The sequence below is a fragment of the Bos grunniens genome, chromosome 12 (assembly GCF_055505025.1).
Source record: "Bos grunniens cultivar Pamir isolate PY7600 chromosome 12, Bosgru_T2T1.0, whole genome shotgun sequence".
NCBI classification, from domain to species: domain Eukaryota; kingdom Metazoa; phylum Chordata; class Mammalia; order Artiodactyla; family Bovidae; genus Bos; species Bos grunniens.
Genome location: NC_141176.1, coordinates 89185079 through 89207405, shown reverse-complemented (window position 1 = coordinate 89207405; position 22327 = coordinate 89185079). Strand labels below are relative to the sequence as shown.

General features: G+C 43.9%; 1 protein-coding gene and 1 long non-coding RNA gene across 5 annotated transcripts in view; one reads left to right on the top strand and one right to left on the bottom strand.

The window, feature by feature from the left end:
• The window catches only part of NALF1 (NALCN channel auxiliary factor 1), a 606268-nt gene that overhangs the window by 545249 nt on the left and 38692 nt on the right, over positions 1-22327 (top strand). The window lies entirely within an intron of this gene.
• On the bottom strand, positions 657-5275 carry LOC147362052 (uncharacterized). 3 transcript variants are annotated; one of them, XR_015137745.1, is made up of 4 exons: positions 4569-5245; positions 4101-4348; positions 1226-1362; positions 657-875 (listed from the first exon to the last, which is right to left on the bottom strand). It is a non-coding gene; the product is annotated as an uncharacterized LOC147362052 (long non-coding RNA). The 3 variants fall into 3 exon arrangements; XR_015137746.1 differs by lacking the exon at positions 1226-1362 and having other exon boundaries at positions 4569-5275; XR_015137744.1 differs by having other exon boundaries at positions 657-1362; positions 4569-5243.

Sequence of the window (22327 nt, the reverse complement as noted above, 5' to 3'; positions counted from 1 at the left end):
GAAGAGCTCAGCTTCTTTGGAGAATGGAAGCCCATGGGAGAGAGATCTGGGGAAAAGATGGCAGAGAGGAGGCAGGGGTCAGAGGATGCCAAGGTCTCAGAGGTGGGGCCTGGGCCTTGAGTCCCAGTGCAATGTGAGCACAGCGAAGGCTCGAAAGCCGAGAACAGTGAGCTGGGGACCCAGCTCCCTGCCTGTCCTGTGAGGAATCTGTGGGCCAGGACGTGAGCTAGCTACCGGGAGGGGACGACGGGCCTACAGCTGGGAGTGGTGAGGGGGGTAAGGAGGTATTTTAGATATTCCTTGGAAGCATGACTAATGATAGGAATATGAGCCTTTATGCTTATGGAGCAAAAGTTGGAAGAAAGTTAGGTGATCATTTTTTGTCCAACATATTCAGTGTTTTTATAGGAAAGTTTTAGTCTCATATCTAAAGAGATAGAATCCATAGACAGAGTCTTCTTCCAGGGGGCTACACAGTAAAAGGGGTCGTTAGATTAAATAGAAAGACATAAATAATGTGCGCATGGCTCCAAGCTTGAATTATTTATGAATCCTTTGTTAATTAATGTGGATCAGTTAGTTAAAATAAATGTAAATGCAAAAAATATTTTAAAAATATTCATGTTTAAATGTTATGAAGGAAACCTACCACTGGCCCAAAAGCAAAAGGCAACTTTATTCCATAAAATAAGTAAAAGAGAACTTATTGAAGGTGTCTGGCCATCCTCCGTTATTTCTCCTTCTTTCCTCCTTGTTGTCAGGGGCTGGCAGCTCCTGCCGAGAGCTCACCTGGAGCAGAGCCTGGAAGAGAGAGGCCGAAGGTCCTCCCCAGCAGGGGTGCTCCGCAGCCTCTTCAGTGCTGAGGACACCAGGTTCTGGTGGGAATGAATGGAGGATGGGGGTCGGGGGGCAGCCAGGTCCATGCTGAGAGCCAGAAAGTCATTGATCAAGAATCAATCACTGATCTGCAGAACCCGCTTTGAAGGTACGTTTCTGTACTTTCCTGAGCTGGGAATGCAAGCTAGGAAATGGACTTGAAAGGCCAATTTGAAGCAATTTAAAAAGTAGGGGTGAGTGACTCAATGTTCTGTGCAGCCAAGGGTTTAAAAATTTGGAGGTCTGTCAATAGCAAGAGCGGTGCTAATTGGAAAATAAGATTTCTGCAGATCTTCCAGAGTCAGCAGGCCCTCCCACGCATCCCAGGCAGCATGCTGTTTGGACCCACTCAGCATCTCCTGCCAGGGATTCAGGCGAGCCTGGCGTGCTGTCTTCCTGGAAAAAAGGGGGAGGGGGCTGCACTCCCCTCATCTCTGCGGCAGCTCTTCAGCTTCATGATCGTCATCTGACCAGTGGCAATGAAACCTGTGAAACAGACATTCCCATTTTGTAGGCAAAGAAATCGAGTGTCCCGATCATTAAATGACCTTTCCAGGATCCTACATGCAGTCACAGAGCCTGGCTTCGTGTCAGCTTTCCAAAAGTGAAGTGAAAGTTGCTCAGTCATGTCTGACTCTTTGCAACCCCATGGACTATGCAGTCCATGGAATTCTCCAGGCCAGAATACTGCAGTGAGCAGCCTTTCCCTTCTCCAGGGGATCTTCCCAATTCAGGGATCGAACCCAGGTTTCCCACTTTGCAGGCAGAAGAACAACACAAGAGATGGGTATCTGATGCCAGACACGGTTTTAAGGACTTTTCTTGCATTAACCATAAAATCCTCACAGCCAGTGAGCCGCATGTCATGAGTAACCCATTTTATACTTGGGAAGAAACCGAGGCACAGAGACACTCAGGCTTTGTCACAGAGCTGGTGGGTGGCTGAGTAGAAACTGAAAAGGATTCCCTTTCTTACTGAGAAGTCTCCACTGTGCTTATTTATTAAACCTGCAGGTAATTATTGCAAACTAATACCAAGCATTCTGGATGCCTCCATCCTCTCATCCCAGTCTGACAGAGATGCTGTAACTGGACGGTGATCAGCCAGGACTCCAGTGGCACTTTGAAGCTCAGCCGGTCCTCACATCTGATATCAAAAGCATTGAGAATTACCATGGTTTATAAACACTGCAGGGCTTCCCTGGTAGATCAGCTGGTAAAGAATCTGTCTGAAATGCAGGAGATACCAGTTTGATTCCTGGGTCAGGAAGACCCCTTGGAGAAGGGATAGGCTACCCACTCCAGTATTCATGGGCTTCCCTGGTGGCTCAGATGATAAAGAATTTGCCTGCAATGAGGGAGACCTGGGTTTGATCCCTGGGTTGGGATGATCCCCTGGAAGAGGGCATGGCAACCCACTCCAGTATTCTTGCCTGAAGAATCCCATGGACAGAGGAGCCTGGCAGGCTATGGTCCATGGGGTCCCAAACAGTCGGGCACAACTGAGTGGCTAAGCACAGCACAGCACAGCATAAACACTCTAAGGGCTTCCTTGGTGGCTCAAATGGTAAAGAATCTGCCCACAATGCAGGAGACTGGGGTTTGATCCCTGGGCCTGGAAGATACCCTGGAGAAGGGAATGGCAACCCACTCTAGTATTCTTGCCTGAAGAATCCCATGGACAGAGGAGCCTGGCAGATGGGATCACAAAGAGTTGGACACGACTGAGCAACTAACACACACATAAATACTATACTTTTGGCTCTGCTGACCATGTGCTTCAACCAACCACAGAATATCAGAGCTGGAAGAATGTTTAGGGCAGTAGGAGAATATTAACTTCCTTGGTGCAGGTAATTCAAGTCTAAGCGACTCAGTCGATGTGTTTAGTCTAAGATGGAGATAACATACCCATGACGAGGGCATTTCAGGAGAAAACCCAGGCATTCTGATCTCTAACCCTGCTTCTTTAGAGCCCTTCCAGCTCTGAACTGCTCTAACCTGTGCTAATCATAGAACAAAACCAAAAATGAAATCAGGATCATTCAGTAAAACACCATAATGGTACGGAGGAGGAAGGGTACTGAAGTTCTATTATAGTAGAATTAAATTCTAAGGAAATCAGGTTGGCCCCCATAAAGATGCCCAGAAAATTTATTTCAGTTCAAGTAGTCACTCAGTCATGTCCGACTCTTTGCGACCCCATGGACTGCAGAACACCAGGCTCCTCTTTCCATGGGATTCTCCACACAAGAATACTGGAGTGGGTTGCAATTTCCTCCTCCAGGGGATCTTCCGAACCCAGTGACTGAACTCTTGTCTCTTGTGTCTCCTACATTGGCAGGTGGGTTCTTTACCACTAGCGCCTCCTAGGAAGCCCTTATTTCGCTACATTTTATACTTATTTTTAAGCTTCAAGATAAGCATAGAAGCTTTTTTCTGCCAAAACAAAATAAATGTTTTGTGGTTTGTGTCTCCTCTATAAGGATTCATATGTTGTCGTTCATAAATAAACATCCAGGTTATTTATACAAGTGGATAAAATCCCTCACTGAGAGGATTAACACCTGTAATGCCACTCTTAAATGGTCATAGATTATGTGTTCACACTACTCGATTAAATTTAGACTGATAGTTTTATAGCTGATAAAGGGCCATCTGAAAAGAATTTCCCTGTTGAATAAAACTCATAGGTGGGTATGAAAATGAAGAACTAAAACAAGATGGGGTGGGTGAGAACTCAATATGCAGTGATCACGGAGCCAGGAAGAGTGATTCAGGCGGGAATGGTCTTCTGGTGGCTCCATCAGCAGATCTGGGAAAGAGTTTGCCTTAACCATTCTGAGACATTCTTATGTGACGACGTCTTTACTTCCAACTCACCCCTTTTCCATGGGAGTTTAGTCTTTAAAAATAGGTGAAGCAAAGGATATCTTTAGTTAGAATTTCCTCTTTTAAATGTAAACACTTTAAACTTTGAAACCACATTCTAACATACTAACCACACACACACAAAAGTCCAATTTATATTCTCAGAGAATTCTTAAAAACGTGCTGTGACACACAGAAACGTACTATAGATTCCTACGTCAGATGCGCTGGCTCTCTTTGCCTATTTCCTAAAGCACAGGTGATGTAGTTGGTGTGGTCTGAATAAAAAACGCCTGTACCTTCGTGTCAGTCACCTCCTTTGTTAACATAAATGGTGACAGATAAGCACTTACCAAACACGTGCTCTAAAGGCATCTTGTGTTCGTTGCTCAGTTGTGTCCAACTCTTTTGTGACTCGGTGGACTGTAGCCCGGCCGGCTCTTCCATCCATGGGAATCCCCATGCAAAAATACTGGAGTGGGTTGCTGTTTCCTTCTCCAAGGGATGTTCCTGACCAAGAGATGGAACCTGGGTCTCCTGCATTGCAGGCTGATTCTTCACCATCTGAGCCTCCAGGGAAGCAGTGCTTATCATAATGTCTCTTAAAATAATCAAGAAAGATGAACAGAGAGGAAAAAAAAAAAATATATATATATATATATATCCCGAAAATATATATATAACATGTCCCAAGAATATAAAATATATACTACATAATATGTCCCAGGAATATTATTATATTGGTCAAATATCATTAAACTACTGAATGGAGAGATGGCATTTACAGCCTACGCTAATTTGTGTAGCACTGAGAAACATACCACTTTTCACCATGAAGATACTGTGCGTTCTTAACTTCTGACCTGGGAGTCTGCGGTCTGCTGTCCTCTGGGCTGAGCCAGGAGAGGAGCCGTGCTTCCCGTCTGCTTCACCCTGACCGGAGCCCGCGCTTTCTCAGAAGAGAGGACGCTGACTTTCGACCGGGCCCAAGCACCGTGCTTCCCTTCTCCCTCACCCTGACCAGAGCCCGCGCGTTCTCAGACGAGAGGATGCTGACTTCCGGCCGGGCCCAAGCACCGTGCTTCCCTTCTCCTTCACCCTCACTGGAGCCCACGCATTCTCAGAAGAGAAGACACTGACTTCCGGCCGGGCCCAAGCTCCGTGCTTCCCGTCTCCTTCACCCTGACCGGAGCCCGCGCGTTCTCAGAAGAGAAGATGCTGACTTCCGGCCAAACCCAAGCACCCCGCGGGTCTAAACCGCCTCTTCTGCAGAGAACACGGCTCCTGGACTGGGAAGCCTGAGGAGTTCCGGCCTTTCACGGGCCCTTTCTGGCCCTCCTGCTTCCTTCTATGTGTCCTTTGGCAGATGCCCGTCGGGCACCAGACAGGGTGCCAGGACCTGGTGCCAACTCCAGCCCGGGGCAGAGAGCGCCCCCCAGCAGCAGGCTGTGGAGACTTCGGTCTGTGCCGTCTTTCCTGCCGTCTCGGGCGGAGGGCACCTGGACCGAGGTCAGAGCTACTGGCAAGCGCTGTCAGGAGACGGAGTCCTCTATATCATTCTCTACAATGGTATCTGTAAGTGAGGAAAAATCCCACGTCTTCAAAGCATGATAGGTGGTGGGGTTAACCAAGGCATTTTAGGTAGTATACCCACACCAAGTATTAATTGAACTGAAGAAAGTACTGTGAACATCTATCATATATGGGGTCTTCCCGGATGGTGCTAATGGTAACAAACCCACCTGCAGTTCAGGAGTTGTAAGAGGCTCATTAAACCACTGAGTCAGGAAGATCCCTTGGAGAAGGATAGGGCAGTCTGCTCCGGTATTATTGCCGGAGAAATCCCATGGACGGAGGAGCCTGATGGGCTACAGTCCACAGGTTCGCAAAGAGTCAGATAAGACTGAAGTGACTTAGCATGCACACAACCACTACCATTTATGATTTCATAAATTCTGTCATAATTCTTTGAAAAATATTTGATTAAAAGTGTTCTTGAAAATGGTGCTTCTTTGAATCATCACAACCATTTACTTTGCAGCAAATGCAATGTATTTTTTGAAAAATATGTGTTCAGAAACTTGGGTTTCTTTATGTTACTCTTTTTAACAAAGTGGAATTATTAGTAAATATATACTAACTACTTTCAGGAATTATTTAAATAATAGGGCAGTGCACTTCAACAATGAATATTGCTTACTGATTTCTGGTAAACTTACTCTACAAATTACATGAGGATAGAACAGTGATAGAAATACAGAAGCATGTTGCTGAAAAATCTTTAATTTCCAGTGCTGTGGACTAAAGTATGGCATCCAGTATTTTGAGTCTCAAATGAGAAATTAGACATTAGGGCCACTCTTCTATATTAAATGTAGAAAGCACAGTTCAGTGGAGACTTGTGTGTGTCCCATTTTTAACACTTGCCTGTTTTCACTTTACTTTTCTGTATATGTCGGTCTTTAATTGACTTAATGCACTATGATACTATCAGGCATGGAGATTTTCAGTCTTCCACGTTCAGAGGAAGGCTGAGTGGGGATTCCTTGGATAAGAGCATCTTTGGGATGAAGGAAGTGGAGATGAGGGGGAGGCCTCCAGGCATTAGGGTCATGGAGTCAGCATCTCTTTCTGAAGTTGGATGAAGAGTTTCTGGGTGTCAGTCAGTCCCGCTGTTGACTGTCAATCAGTAATTGCCCAAAACAAATATGTCACAGACCAGTTCTTAAGAATAACCATGTTGCAAAACATTAAAATTTTTAAAGCAGATGACTTGAGAGCTTAATTATTATTTTTTTCTTTTTTTGCTGAGTTACTGTCTGGACACAGTGACAGGGGCTCAGGGTGGCTCTTCCCAAGGCCACGCAGCCCTGGCGAAGGAGAGCAGGTGACTCGAGGGAGCCTGTCCTGCCACTTTTCCACGTGACCGATGGCTGCTGAGCACAGGGCTGGCGGTCGGCACCTCTGAGCCCCGCCGGGCTGGCTGTCCAGCCGGGCTTTGATGTTTATAAAAATGGCATCCTCATTAAAGCAGAGAACACAGAATCCTGCCACCTCAAGGACACGTTACCCCTTGTGAAAGGATAATCAGGTCACGGCTGGCACAGACTCTGCCGTGCAGGTGGTTCTGTCTAGTGTCTGAAGATGCAGAAGGTCACCAGGCTCCCCTAATGCAAGAAGGGGCTCGCCAAAGCTCAGGGAAAGTCTTCTTTTTCATTAGATTTCGACCAGGTGCAAACTCGCTTTCTTTAAAAAAGATGAGAAAGAAAGATAGAGTGTATTTGAAAGAGCATGTCGATTTATGCCTCTTTAAAACTGGAACACACATGAAGTTCCACTGAATTGAGCTTGCTCCACTGAAAAGATAACGACACCCCTGATGTCTAATTTCTTGTCTGAGACTCAGAATTCTGGATCCCATACACTGAATTTCCAGTGTATGTATATAGCACTGGAAAATGAAAGATTTTTCAACAACATAGTTCTTTATTGCTAATGCTGTCCTTTCCTGATATAATTCATCTAATAATCTCATAATTCAAATAACTGTAATAAAAGGAATGCAATAATAGAAAAAACTCATGTGGTACAGTGAGATAATGTGTTAAATCATCTATAATGTTATATCATAACTCTTATTTTTTGACATCTTACCAATAGACTATATTCTTAATCTTTGTGTCTTTCTTCATTTAGTTTGAGAATGAATAACAACTTTTAAAAGTGATTTGCTAGTTGTCTGATACACATTTGATGAATTAAACTGTTTCTAATTGTGATTATTCGGCTTGTTGCATTTTGAAATACCTCTGCAGTCAATTTTCCTTTCACTGTTAAATATATATATATATGTATTTGTGGATGACAAATAATTTTTAGACAAAGACTTTTAAGAAAAAAAAAGATGCAGAGGAAATGACTTTCATTGGGTAAATGGTTGGATGCAGTAGTTTCTAAAGTGAGGACTATGATTCTACAATTCTACTTCCGTGCTTCTTTTTTTATATATATAGGACAATAAGATTGTTGTTCCCTTCGCTGTTTGATGGTGTATGTTAGAAGTAAACATCACTCTGCGTGTGTGTTAATGGGAGCCATCCCCCCTCTCCCTCACCCCGTCCCTCTGCCTTGTTGTGGTGGTAGACGCAGTTGTTTAGGCACTGAACTCGATTTAGTCGTATTGATTGTTGTTCTGCTCTTGCTGCCCGAGATCCGCTTATGTAACACGCAGCAGACAGAGCCAGACAGAAACCCGCCCTCGGAACTCTGAAGCAAACCACTGACGGGTATTTTTGTCCTTTTTTGTGCCCCCAAATTTTGGCTGCAATTGTCTATTGGAGATATTTTCCACTCAGTTATGTATGTGAATACCCAATAAGGCCCTTTATCTCAAGATCTGTCAAAGATTGAACTGAATTGGGAATTCATGGGCCCACGCTATGGGTTATGGATGCTGTATGCTTTCTACTTTCTCCTAAATGGTTTGTTGTTTTCAGATACAGTGGACTACAGATACATCTTGTTTTAGCTTGTCATCTTTTCTCTTTAGAAAGAGACGATAACATGAGCTATAGATAGCTGGAGACCTATAGATGGCTGGAGCTGTAGATGACTGGAGACCTATAGATGGTTGGAGCTGTAGGTGACCTCTTGCCTTGGGTTTTAGCTGTGTCCTGACTTTATCACAGGGCCTCATCTTCCCCTGGGCTCCTATTTCCATGTTTCTTCCTGGTCAACTCAATCTTCTTGATTTGAGGTTTCCAAATATGACATGGAGATGCATCTCTATCTTTCTATTTATACTTATTCAAAATGAAGAATTAAAGCAGGCCTTTCCCCAACTATTTTAGTTGTTAAATGCTTGTTCTTAACTAAAAAGCTTCCCTGTGGACTTATAACACTCTCCAAATGAGAAGCAGCAAATCAGAACAGAGAAGCACACAGGTTCTGACGCTGGTCTGTTTGGAGTCAAAGTCCTGCTCCAGCACCAGCTACCCGTGTGATCTCAGGCACGTTACTTATCCTCTGTTGGTCCCAGTGCCTTCATCTCTGAAGATGGGGTACAGGAGTACCGGCTAAATGGAGTTCTGCAGAGGATGCCATCAGCCACAGTGTATAAAGCCTCTAGAACAATAACTGAAAAAGAGCAAGTCGCAAAAAACACAGGTCCCTTTCATCCTGTATGTTATGAGCTCTCCAGGAGCTACGCACGGTGTTTCTGCCTGGGGTTTTAGCCCTCTGTCTGCGCTGCATCCGGCCCAGGAAAGTGCCTTTGTCCTTTCATCACTGATGAGCGAGAAACATTATTCAGATAAATGGACTTTCCTGGCTTTTAAGTCCATGTCTAGTGGAGAAGGCAGTGGCACCCCACTCCAGTACTCTTGCCTGGAAAATCCCATGGATGGAAGGGCCTGGTGGGCTGCAGTCCATGGGGTCGCTAGGAGTCGGACACGACTGAGCGACTTCACTTTATTTTTTCACTTTCATGCATTGGAGAAGGAAATGGCAACCCACTCCAGTGTTCTTGCCTGGAGAATCCCAGGGACAGTGGAGCCTGGTGGGCTGCCATCTATCGGGTCGCTCAGAGTTGGACACAACTGAAGCGACTTAGCAGCAGTGGCAGCTTAGAGGCGGAAGGAACCTATAAGACTGTATTGCTGTTTCCCCACTCTCATGCATCTGAGATCTCTACAACTCTCTACAACGTGGAAGATACCATCTGACTGTCGAGAAGACCACAGTCAAGGCAGCCTTCTTATGGCCAGAGCGCCCTCCTGTCCTGTCCAGCACCACGGTTCCCCTTCTTTTGAACTTTCCACCTGTCAGTCCTCTGATGTGGATACCCGGCACGACGGTGGGAATGGCAGGGCCTGCCCTCACCCATCTCACTCTCTTGGCTTTGTTTCCAAGTGCTTCGTAAATGCTTAATGCCAAGGAGGTCAAGCCGTGCTTTGGAGGACTGACGTACAGGTCACTGCATTCTTCCCAGGCCTTGTTTGCAGATGTTAAATTTAGATCAAATGGCTCGATCAACCTTGCTTATGGTCAGTGCCCCAACTTTCATGGTTTTTCCGACACACTAAGAACACAAGCTGGTTTTAGAAAAGGCAGAGGAACCAGAGATCAAATTGCCAACATCCGCTGGATCGTGGAAAAAACAATAGAGTTCCAGAAAAACATCTATTTCTGCTTTATTAACTATGCCAAAGCCTTTGACTGTGTGGATCACAATAAACTGTGGAAAATTCTGAAAGAGATGGGAATACCAGACCACCTGACCTGCCTCTTGAGAAATCTGTATGCAGGTCAGGAAGCCACAGTTAGAACTGGACGTGGAACAACAGACTGGTTCCAAATAGGAAAAGGAGTACATCAAGGCTGTATATTGTCACCCTGCTTATTTAACTTATATGCAGAGTACATCATGAGAAACGCTGGACTGGAAGAAGCACAACCTGGAATCAAGATTGCCGGGAGAAATATCAATAACCTCAGATATGCAGATGACACCACCCTTATGGCAGAAAGTGAAGAGGAACTAAAAACCCTCTTGATGAAAGTGAAAGTAGAGAGTGAAAAAGTTGGCTTAAAGCTCAACATTCAGAAAACGAAGATCATGGCATCTGGTCCCATCACTTCATGGGAAATAGATGGGGAAACAGTGGAAACAGTGTCAGACTTTATTTTTTGGGGCTCCAAAATCACTGCAGATGGTGACTGCAGCCATGATATTAAAAGACGCTTACTCCTTGAAAGGAAAGTTATGACCAACCTAGATAACATATTGAAAAGCAGAGACATTACTTTGCCAACAAAGGTTCGTCTAGTCAAGGCTATGGTTTTTCCTGTGGTCATGTATGGATGTAAGAGTTGGACTGTAAAGAAGGCTGAGGGCTGAAGAATTGATGCTTTTGAACTGTGGCGTTGGAGAAGACTCTTGAGAGTCCCTTGGACTGCAGGGAGATCCAACCAGTCCATTCAGAAGGAGATCATCCCTGGGATTTCTTTGGAAGGAATGATGCTAAAGCTGAAACTCCAGTACTTTGTCCACCTCATGCGAAGAGTTGACTCATTGGAAAAGACTCTGATGCTGGGAGGGATTGGGGGCAGGAGGAGAAGGGGACGACAGAGGATGAGATGGCTGGATGGCATCACTGACTCGATGGACGTGAGTCTGAGTGAACTCCGGGAGTTGGTGATGGACAGGGAGGCCTGGCATGCTGCAATTCATGGGGTCGCAAAGAGTCGGACACGACTGAGGACTGAACTGAACTGACTGAGAAACACCCATCCATTTTGAACTCTATTATTAGAAAATGAAAGGAAACAAAATTGTTTAAAAACGTTTGACTGCTTGCACATGTGACAAAGCATCAAAACTCCTCTGCTGTCAGGGATACTGTCTGTAGACATCAGTTAGGCTGAAAATGTGAAAGACTTTTGAAGAGCACCTAGTATTTTCCATTCTCCTTCCCCCTACCTTGATGCCACAACATATGATTTTGGGTTGCTCTTTAAGTGCATGGCTCAGACATTAAAGAATCCACCTATAAGGCAGGAAACATGGGTTCGATCCCTGGGTCAGGAAGATCCCCTGGAAAAGGGAATGGCTATCCACTCCAGTATTCTTGCCTGGAGATTTCCCGTGGACAGAGGAGCCTGGCCAGCTACAGTCCATGGGCTTGCAAAGAGTCAGGTACAACTCAGCTACTAACACTTTAACACTTTAAGTGCACACACCAGCTTTGGTACTCAAAATCACTTCAAAAATTAACAGCTGTCTCTTGGGGGAAATGTTTCTGCACAGCTCCAAAACTGTTTTTGTATATTATACTAAAAGCCTTCAAAGAGCAAAATAAGAACAAAATGCAGTTGGTTGTAGCAATGCTGAGGAGCAAAGTGAAAAACGTAGGGCATAGATTTTTTTTTTCTAATGTGGATCTCTTCCATGCCCTTTTAGACTAGGCAATTTTGTCCAGTCTAAAATTAATGCAACTTCAAATATGCACAGTTATACATAGCTCGGCAGGGAAAAAAACACTGATCATGTGAACAATTAAGAAAGCCACAATCTGGACCACTATTTTCCAGCAAATTATACCTATGTAACATTTAAGATCATTCAGACGGTAGAAGACAGTTGACTAGCACAGACAAAAATATGCAAATAACCAAAGGAATATGGAGATTGTTATTGCAAGATTTTTTGTATTGGATGGACAGCCTTAGATCTCATATTCATTCTTGTAATCCCCTCTTTATGCTGCCCTGGGCAAATATTTTTATAGAAACTACATTTGCTGATTTTCCATTTCAAAATACATGCTACTTAGCTTTCACTTGGTAAATTGCAGACCCTTGAATATAGGACTACCCACAGCCATCACGGGGTCTCAGTATTAAGGTGCCCTCAACGGTTCTTTTCCTCTGCTCCCCAGCCTGGTTGGCACCTTTCTCTTTCACCCCATTCTTATCTCTTTTTCTAATGCCCTTTCATTTTTCTTCCTTGTGTCTCCTTTGTATTTCTCTCAATACCCACTAGGCATGCAATAAATATTTATCATCTTAAAGTTTGTAATTTTCCTACTTCATCTTACTGTTCCTTCCACACTGAAGGGCAAAAATAAATAAATAAATAACACCCCAAAGAGAAGACACATGGACCTATGAAAGTCAATACAAGAATGTCAATATATTCACACAAAAAAGGACTGAAAGTCTTTTTCACCCCAACAGGCAACCAGAGATAAAGTTGCTGACCTTATTCTGTGCTTCTAGTCCACAGGCATAGATACAGAAAAGCTTTTGAAATTCAAGGGCATATAGAACAGAGATGAAGGAGAGAAAGAGAGATTTGGTGCTACAGTAGAGTACTTCTTCATATAAAATTTAAACATTCTAGTTTATTAGATAGAGCCATATGAAGTTGCCATTTTTATAGATCAAAATAGTTGAATACCAGACTCAACCTAATAAATTTGGCTCGATTAGAGCTCAACCTAATAAAATTAACACTCTCATGAAAAATTTTTTCTATCCATAGAAATAGAAGCCTGCTTCTAGAATCCACCTGCAAGGCAGGAGACCCCAGTTTGATCCCTGGGCCAGGAAGATCCCCTGGAGAAGAGAGAGGCTACCCACTCCAGTTTTCTTGGGTTTCCCTTTTGGCTCAGTTGGTAAGAACCCACCTGCAATGTGAGAGACCTGGGTTCAATCCCTGGGTTGGGAAAATCCCCTGGAGAAGGAAAGACTACCCACTCCAGTATTCTGGCCTGCAGAATTCCATGCACTGTATAGTCCATGGAGTCTCAAAGAGTTGGACACAACTGAGCAACTTTCACTTTTACTTTAACATTTCTCTGAGACAGTTTAGCCCCAGACACTTAGCAACAGCACATTCTTTCAGGGTAACCAACAGTAGCTTCCTTCTCAACAGCAAAATCATAAGAGGAAAGCCTTCCCTATAACGAGTCTAATCTCCCATCACCAAGAGGAATCGTGCTCCTTTGCTTTTCCTTCGTCTTGCATGGACTTGGAGCTCAGTTTGGAATCTGAGGCAGTAAAGATGGTTTTGCTGAGGCAGCAACAGGAAGATGAGTGACCCTGGGAAACCCCTACCTGGCAAATGAGCTTCCTGGAGCCCAGGGAGACTTTAATTAATGTTAATGGAGAAACCTCCTTCAAAACCTAATTAAGCACTTGAATGTGTTCTTAATGATCTCTGCTCCCAGAGTCGGGGTGCAGCGAGGGGAATTGATTTAACACCAGGAATAAAACTGTAGACGTTCACCGGTCCAGTCTGCTGCCTTTTCTGGGGAAGCTTTGCTTTCCCTGGTAAACAAGCCTTCCCCCAGTTTTCTCACGCACTCCGAAGCCTCTGTGGGCTCCTCGCCCTGCTCTCCTGAACTGTGCGATGCAAAGGTTAGCAGCTGAGCTAAAGGCCTCCCTGGATGCATAATAACAGTTACATAAAGCACTTTCCAAATACAAACAGACTTTGAGTACCCAATTATGCTGCTGGTGTTGTGCGTCCCCCAGCAAGAGAAAGGATCCCACACTATCACCAGGCCAAGAGGATGACAATTCCCTGTCCCCAGGGACAGAGGGCGTTCTCCAGCAGCACACGGTCCCCACCATCATGACTGGTATTGATTTTAGATGACTGTTTCCCATCATATAGTTCTTTGTTGTGTGTGCATGCTCAGTTGTGTCCGACTCTTTTTCTTTTTTTGTCCGATTCTTTGAGACCCCGTTGACGGTAGCCCACCAGGCTCCTCTGTCCATGGGATTTCCCAGGCAAGAATACTGGAGGGGGTTGCCATTTCCCATTCTAAGGGATCTTCCTGGCCCAGGGATCAAACCCACTTCCCCTGTGTCTCCTACACTGGCAGGTGGGTTTTTTACCACTGAGCCACCTAGGAAGCTCAATAATAGATTGTAGCTGCCATTAACCTTCTTTGAGATTAATCTTCATTGATATAACCGTTTAGCCAAATTAACCAAAAAGATACAGGTTGATAAACAATGGTACCACTCATTTTTACCAATATATCTGGCCCAGGCCCATCACATAATACTTTGTAGATGTTGATGGAATGATCAAGTTAATATTCAATAAAAAAAGGCGATCCATTCTTTCTGCCAGTGTGTTATACATAAAGAGCTTACATTATGAAACAGCTGTCTTTGCCAACACATAACATTAGCAAAATCTTATTAGATTTTATTGTATTTTATTTTTCCTTACATACATATGGTTCTTTTTATCCTTCCCAAAATCCTGTGAAATTGGAATTACTAACTGAAACTCGAATAAGTAATCTAAGTGCAAATAAATGCCCTTCTTCAACCCATCCAAATAATAAGTGACAGTGCTCACAGCTTTTCTCAGATCCTTGTCACTTGAAGGGCTCTTATCTCTCCATTAGGTATTCTTTTTCATTCTGTTGTCAATCTCATCATGTAAGTCTTGCATGTATTGGCTGTGGGGGGAATGTTGATTGTTTCACTTATACCTACACTCTTGTCTATGAAGACATGAAAATCACCAGTACTATGCAAACTTGAATGATGTTATGGAGAAGACATTTCAGAAAAACAGCGTGCTCAAATTTTAACTTAGGGTGGCCATCAAGACTATTTGATCAGAAGGCCCAAATCCATTCATAATGATGTTTAAACGTTCTCAGCAGGCATTGTGTTTACCAAACATCTTTCTTGGAAGGATTTTTACACACCTTGTGTCTTGAACATTTTTAGCTGCGACAATTAACCCATTCAGTAACTCTTCATAGATCAAGGCACAGTGCTAGACATAGAGTTGTTCAGTCTCTAAGTTGTGTCCCATTCTTTGTGACCCCATGGACGGCAGCACACCAGGTTGCCCTGTCCTTCACTATCTGCTGGAGTTTGCTCAAACTCGTGTCCATTGAGTCAGTGATGCCATCACACTATCTCATCCTCTGTCATCCCCTTCTCCTCCTGCCTTCGATCTTTCCCAGCATCAGGGTCTTTTCCAATGAGTCAGCTCTTCGCATCAGGTGGCCAAAGTATTGGAGTTTCAGCTTCAGCATCATTCCTTCCAATGAATATTCAGGGTTGATTTCCTTTAGGATGGACTGGGTTGATCTCCTTGCTGTCTGAGGGGCTCAAGAATCTTCTCCAGCACCTCTACAAATATCAGATAAAGTGTGGCTCTAATGAAGAGTCTAGTCTGTGACAGACTGCCTCAACACTACCTGCCTCTAAGGAGAAATTAAGGCAAAAGCAGGTGTAGCCTGATTCACAGCCAGTCAGAACTGCAGGATTTGGGAGCAACTGCATTGCTTGCTAGAGGGAAAGACGGTCACTCTTTTTCTACAAGAAATATTGGGGTAAAATATTACATACAAGTGACAATCTGTGTGGAAGTACACAGCATCTGTGGTTTGTAAAATGGGAGATTTATAGAGAGGGACTGAAGCTTGGACTCAAACAGGAAGAGAACCATTGACGATGAATGATACACAACCTCAGAGAATTTTCTACCCTGTTCTGATGGTATGTTGGCTTGCTCCATCTACACTTTTTATTTGGCCAAAAAGAAATATCCTGAGGTGATGTAACACAAGAATGTTTACATACAACATATACAGTATTGAATGGACCACATGCTTTTGAGAATATGGAATATCTAGCAGTCATCACAGAGGTCTCAGAGCTAAGTGGCTGGGTGCATGAGAGTTGAAAATAGCTAGCCTGTGTGTAAGTCCTGGCCCCTTGGCTTAGCTTGCTCACTTCAGTTGGGGAGTTAGCTTTCTGGGCCTCATTTTTTCACTTCTGTTTAAAAAAAAAAAGGATGAATACTGTTATTTATTTTGGGGGGTTTCTTGAGAGGATCAAGTAATACTTTTATCAACAGCTTCTGGTGTATGCGTGGCTCAGCAGTAAAGAATCTGCCTGCAATACAGGAGCTGCAGGAGACCTGGCTTCGATCCCTGGGTCAGGAAGATCCCCTGGAGAAGGAAGTGGCAACCCACTCCAGTATTCTTGCCTGGAGAATCCCATGGACAGAGGAGTTCAGCAGGCTACAGTCCAGTGGGTTGCAAAAGTGAAAGTGAAGTCGCTCAGTTGTGCCCGACTCTGCGACACTGTGGACTATAGCCTGTCAGGCTCCTCTGTCCATGGGTTTTTCCAGGCAAGGGTATTGGAGCGGGTTGCCGTTTCCTTCTCCAGGGAATCTTCCCAACCCAGGGATTGAACCCAGGTCTCCCCCATTGCAGGCAAACGTTTTCCATCTGAGCCACCAGAGAAGCCTTAGTGGGTTGCAAACCTGAGTGACCGAGCACAAACAAGTGCTGTGTAAGTGTCGGTGCTCATCAACTTCGTTTTTCATAAGATGCTGTTTCTATCTGATCTGAAATCACCAATTTGCTGTAATCATCATTATATGTCTTCAAATTTGTAGCAGGAAACTGGTGTTACATTTTTTCAGCTGGTTGGATTTGAATTTCAACCATCGGGACCTTATGTTTTGTCAGCTACTCACCTTGTTCCACAGTGAATAAATGACCTCTCACACGGGAACTATGTGAAAGGAGCAGGTTATTGGATAATTTTTCACCAAACAGAAGCAATTTCCATCTAAATGTTAACAAATTCCAATAAATATGCAATTAGCTTTGTTTCGCTCTTGTAACAGCATACATTTTCTGGCTGAAACTGACTTTAAACAATGAAGAACATGTTAAATTGTAAGGAATAAAATCAAACTATAATTTTGACAGGATTTCCTGATTTCTGGACTTGATATCACACAAATAGCACTGCTTTCTGATCTTTCCCACCCAATGTCTCCCCTCCAGTCAGTTACTTTGGCCTTGGTGTGTGTTTAAACAAAGGCATTCACTCCGGTAAATCGTCCTCCTCCCCACTCACTGACTCTCAAGAAAACAACCTTCATGAAGGGAACTAAATGTTCTAAAGGCTCTTGGAGTCATAATTCTACCCAGAGGAAAAAAGCATAAGGAGGGTGCATGGCTGTGGAAAGTAGTCAGGTGTTTTTATTTTAACTTGTAAGGAATAGCTCAGTTCTAAGTCCACTGTAAGGAAAGGCGGGAGATGTTTTTTCTTTGAGGAGATAATGAAATCTGGCCAACTGTAAAGAAATGTGTGTGTTTTCTGTGTGTGTGTATCCATGCGCATGTCTGTGTGTATATCTCTATGTCTGTGTATATGTCTCTGTGTCTGTGTGTGTGCTGGAACACTTTATAAATAAATATCTGTGAAAGGGAAATATATTCAGATTTTAAATGGACATAGTGAAAATGTTTATCAAGTGCAGTTTCAAAGATAAATAATTTTGGTGTCCATTCTATGTAATTTAATAGTCGAATAAATGTTCACAGGAGACATAGAGAAGGAGCTAGAGAAAGAGCAGGATTGAGGGCCAGGACTAGGAAAAGCAGCTTCCTGATTTGGTTGGTGGTGGCTGTTAGCTTTAGTGACAGGCAGGGGATGCACACGACTGAGCATGTAGCACAACTGTTTGCAGACGTAATCCTGACTCTTTTCTCATTAACAACGGCATACTCATGTCACCAGAGCTTGGCGTTACAAGTGTGTGTTAATAAGATCACAAACATGGCGATGCTTCGCTGTACTGAAAATCTTTCACTATAGAGGAAAATGCATAGCAGTTGCTGAAGTATCTTCTTGAGATGAAACAAAGTACAAAGCATTAAAAATGTTCAAATCTCCAACGCCTATCCCCAGAAGACCCAGGAACAACCTACAGAAACTCTCAGAAGTTAGTGTTTTCTTTACACTGGAGGTCTGTGGGGTACAACAGGCACATTTTGTTCAGGGCAGGAGTGCAGAGTAAGGTGGCCTGAACTCAGCCAGGCGTGGCTGTGTTCTCTGCCCGTGGGACTTGGGCATTGATGAAATTCTCTGAATCGTAATTTTCACCTCATGAAACTGGAACAAGCGCGCTCACCGGACGTAGGCAAGGCTTTGATACCTAGGTGAGGAGCTGAGCACAGGCATACCTCGGTTTTACGGCATTTGCTTCCTTTGAGTGTTTTTCACGAATTGAACGTTTGTGGCAACCCTGGTCTCTCAGGTCAGTTGGCACCATTTTTCAACAGCATCTGTCACATGTTGGTAAGTCTAATAAGTTTTCATTGCTATGATACCCGTTACGGCGATCTATGATCAGTGACCGTTGAGGTTATCATCATAACTGTTTCAGGGACCCACAGTCCCTGCCGTAGAAGATGACCAAATTAACTGACAGAGTTTGCGCGTATTCTGACTGCGCCACTGACAGGCCATTCCCCGGCTCCCTCCCTCTCCTCAGGTCTTACTTGAAGCACAGCAATGTTGAAGTTAGGCCAATTAATAACCCTAGAATGGCTTCTAAGTGTTCAGATGAAAGGAAGAGTCACGTATCTCTCACTGTAAATCAAAAGCTAGAAATAATTAAGCTTAGTGAGGAAGGCATGTCGAAAGCTGAGACAGGCTGAATCCTAGGCCTCTTGTGCCAAACAGCTAGGCAGGCTGTGGATGTTAAATGGAAGGTTCTCCAAGGAAATTAAAAATGCTTCTCCAGTGAACACACCAATGATAAGAATGTGAAACAGCCTTGCTGCTGATGTGGAGAAAGATTTAGTGGTCTAGAGAGGTCAGACCGGCCGCAACATTCCCATAAACCAAAGCCTCTTCCGGAAGGCCCCAGCTCTTTTCAACTGTAAAAGGCTGAGAGAGAGAGAGGAAGCTGCAGAGGAAAAGCTGAGAGCTGCAGAAGGTGTTGCTTCATGATGTTTAGGGAAAGAAGCGGTGGCCATAACACAAAAGTTCAAGATAAAGCAGAAAATGCTAAAGTAGAAGCTGCAGTATTTCCAGAAGATCTTGCTCAGAGTATTAATAAAGGTGGTTGCACCAAACAACAGATTTTCAATGTAGACAAAACAGCCTTCTGTAGGAAGGTACCTATAGGTATCTAGGACTTCCATAGCTGGAGAGGAGAAGTCAATGCCTTGCTTCAAAGGACAGGCTGCCCCTCTTGTCAGGGACCAATGCAGCTGGTGGCTTCGAATTGAAGCCAGTACTCATTTATCATTTGAAAATGCCATGACCCTTAAGAATTATGCTGAACTGCCCTTCCTGGAAAAACAATGGAAACGGGGAGAGACTTTTTGGGGGCTCCAAAATCACTGCAGATGGTGACTGCAGCCATGAAATTAAAAGACGCTTGCTCCTTGGAAGAAAAGCTACAACCAATCTAGACAGCATATTAAAAAGCAGAGACATTACTTTGCCAACAAAGTCCATCTAGTCAAAACTATGGTTTTTCCAGTAGTCATATATGGATGTGAGAGTTGGACTATATAAAGAAAGCTGAGCACTGAAGAATTGATGCTTTTGAACTGTGGTGTTGGAGAAGACTCTTGGGAGTCCCTTGGACTGCAAGGATATCCAACCAGTCCATCCTAAGGGAAATTAATCCTGAATATTTATTGGAAGGATTGATGCTGAAGCTGAAACTCCAATACTTTGGCCACCTGATTCAAAGAACTGACTCATTGGAAAAGACCCTGATGCTGGGAAAGATTGAAGGCAGGAGGAGAAGGGGACGACAGAGGATGAGATGGTTGGATGGCACCACTGACCTAATGGACATGATTTTGAGCAAGCTCCAGGAGTTGGTGATGGACAGGGAGGCCTGGCATGCTGCAGTCCACGGGATTGCAGAGTTGGACGTGACTGAGTGACTGAATTGAACTGAACTCTTCCTGTGCTCTGTTAATGAATGAAAAAGCCTGGATGTCAGCACATCTACTGGCAACATGGTTTACTATTTTAAACCCACTCTTGAGACCCAATGCACAGAAAAAAAATATTCCTTTCAAAATATTACTACTCATTCGTAATGCACCTAATGGAGAACTCTGATGGGGCTGGACAACAAGATTCATGTTGCTTTCATACCTGTTAACACAACATCTATTCTTCTGCCTGTGAATCAAGGAGGAACTTCAACTTTTAAGTCCCATTATTTAAGAAATTCATTTTGTAAGGCTATTGCTGACCTAGATGGTGATTCCGCTAATAGATCTGGGCAAAGTCAATGGAAAAACTTCTGGAAAGGACTCACCTCTCTAGGTATCATTAAGAATATGTCGTGATTCATGGGGAAAATGCAACTATCAACATTAACAGAAGTTTGGAAGAAATTGATTCCAACCCTCATGAATGACTTTGAGGGGTTCAAGACGTCAGTGGGGGAAGTCACTGCAGATGTGGTAGAAACAGCAAGAGAACTGGGATTAGAAGTGGAGCCTGAAGACACCGCTGAATTGTTACAACCTCATGATCAGACTTGAAAGGATGAGTAGCTACTTCTCATGGGTGAGCAAAGAAAGTGGCTTCATGATGCAGAAACTGCTCCTGGTGACAGTGCTGTGAAGACTGTTGAAACGACAACAGAAGACTTAAAATCTTGCATCAGCTTAGTTGATAAAGCAGTGGCAGGGTCTGCGAGGTTTGGCTCCAGTTTTAAAAGAAGTTCTGCTGTGGGTGAAATGCTACCAAATAGCATTGCCTGGTACACAGAGATCGTTTGTGGAGAGAAGGGTCAATCAATGTGGCATTGATTGTCTTCTTTTAAGACATTGCTGCAGCCGATCCAGCCTTCAACAACCCTCTGCCCTGATCAGTCAGCAGCCAACATGGAGGCAAGACCTCCCACCGGGAAAGGCTGAGGATCAGACACCACTCATCGCTGCTTTCTCCAAACCAAAGCACCTCCTGGTAGCACACGGTCCACCATGTCTTGCCTGGTTTTCTTTAACAATACTATGCTTGGTGCCAGGGAAAATGTCTCATCACAAAGCTTTCAAGCCACCCTCCACCCTTGGTGGGAATTCCCTACAGCCAGGCCGATAGGTGACTCTCAATAAATAGATGTGGATTAACGGACAGATCGAATGATACCTTTGAAGCCCAGGCTGGAAGCAACCAGTCAGCTCCTGTGTCAGCTGCAGCCTCCCAGCATGTACACTGTCGATACTGTGCATGAAATAGGTAACTAACGCACACCTGTGTAGCACAGGGAACCCTGCTCAGGGCTCTGGCGTGGGCATCGTCATCTCCATAAGGAGCTGTCATCTCTCCTGTTCTTGGTCCTCAGAACAGGACCTGCCAGAATAAAGCAGAGAACCACAATGAGCGCTGTTGAGCTTGGACTTGATGACAAAGGACCGGAAGTGCTGCTTCTCACCCATGGGAAAAATAAAGAACGAAGCGTCCATTCAACCAAGGGGCAAAGACATTATTATTGTTTTAATCGACAACCCCTGTGGCTCTAATGGGCTTCCCAGGTGGCTCTGATGGTAAAGAACTCACCTGCCAATGCCGCAGATGGAAGAGACGTGAGTTCAGTCCCTGAGTTGGGAAGATCCTCTGGAGAAGGAAATGGCAACCCACTCCAGTATTCTTGCCTGGAGAATCCCATGGACAGAGGAGCCTGGCGGGCACAGTCCATGGAGTCTCAAAGAGTTGGACACGACTGAAGCAACTTAGCACAGCATAGCACACTCCTCTGATATCATAAAGGATTTGTTACCATGTATTATTCATCAGAAATGTCTTGACAATACTGCAAAGAAGTAGAAAACTTAGATGTTTACCCCAGGCATTTTATACACTAGTATTATAGTCCAAGGCTATGTAAAATGATCAGATTGTTAGATAACTCATTTTACTTTATTACTGCAAGTTTTCTGTATTTTACTTTGGGGTCTATGATAAAATTATGCCTTGATTCTCTTTTAGACCTTTATTATGTGTTTTCATTAAGTGAAGGAGTTATAGTGTATCCCATTCTATTTAGTTTTGTGAAAAAAAGAATACATGTGCATTTTTTAGTTAGTGTATTGGTTACCTATAATAGTTCTACTGAATGCACTGATATTTTATAGACATGCTCTAGATTCTGGGTTACAACATTCATTTATTAATCAACTGCTCCATGAATTTGTATGCAACTCCTATAAAATAAGGAGAATCTATTGTACTAACTCCCGTTTCCTTGATGAAT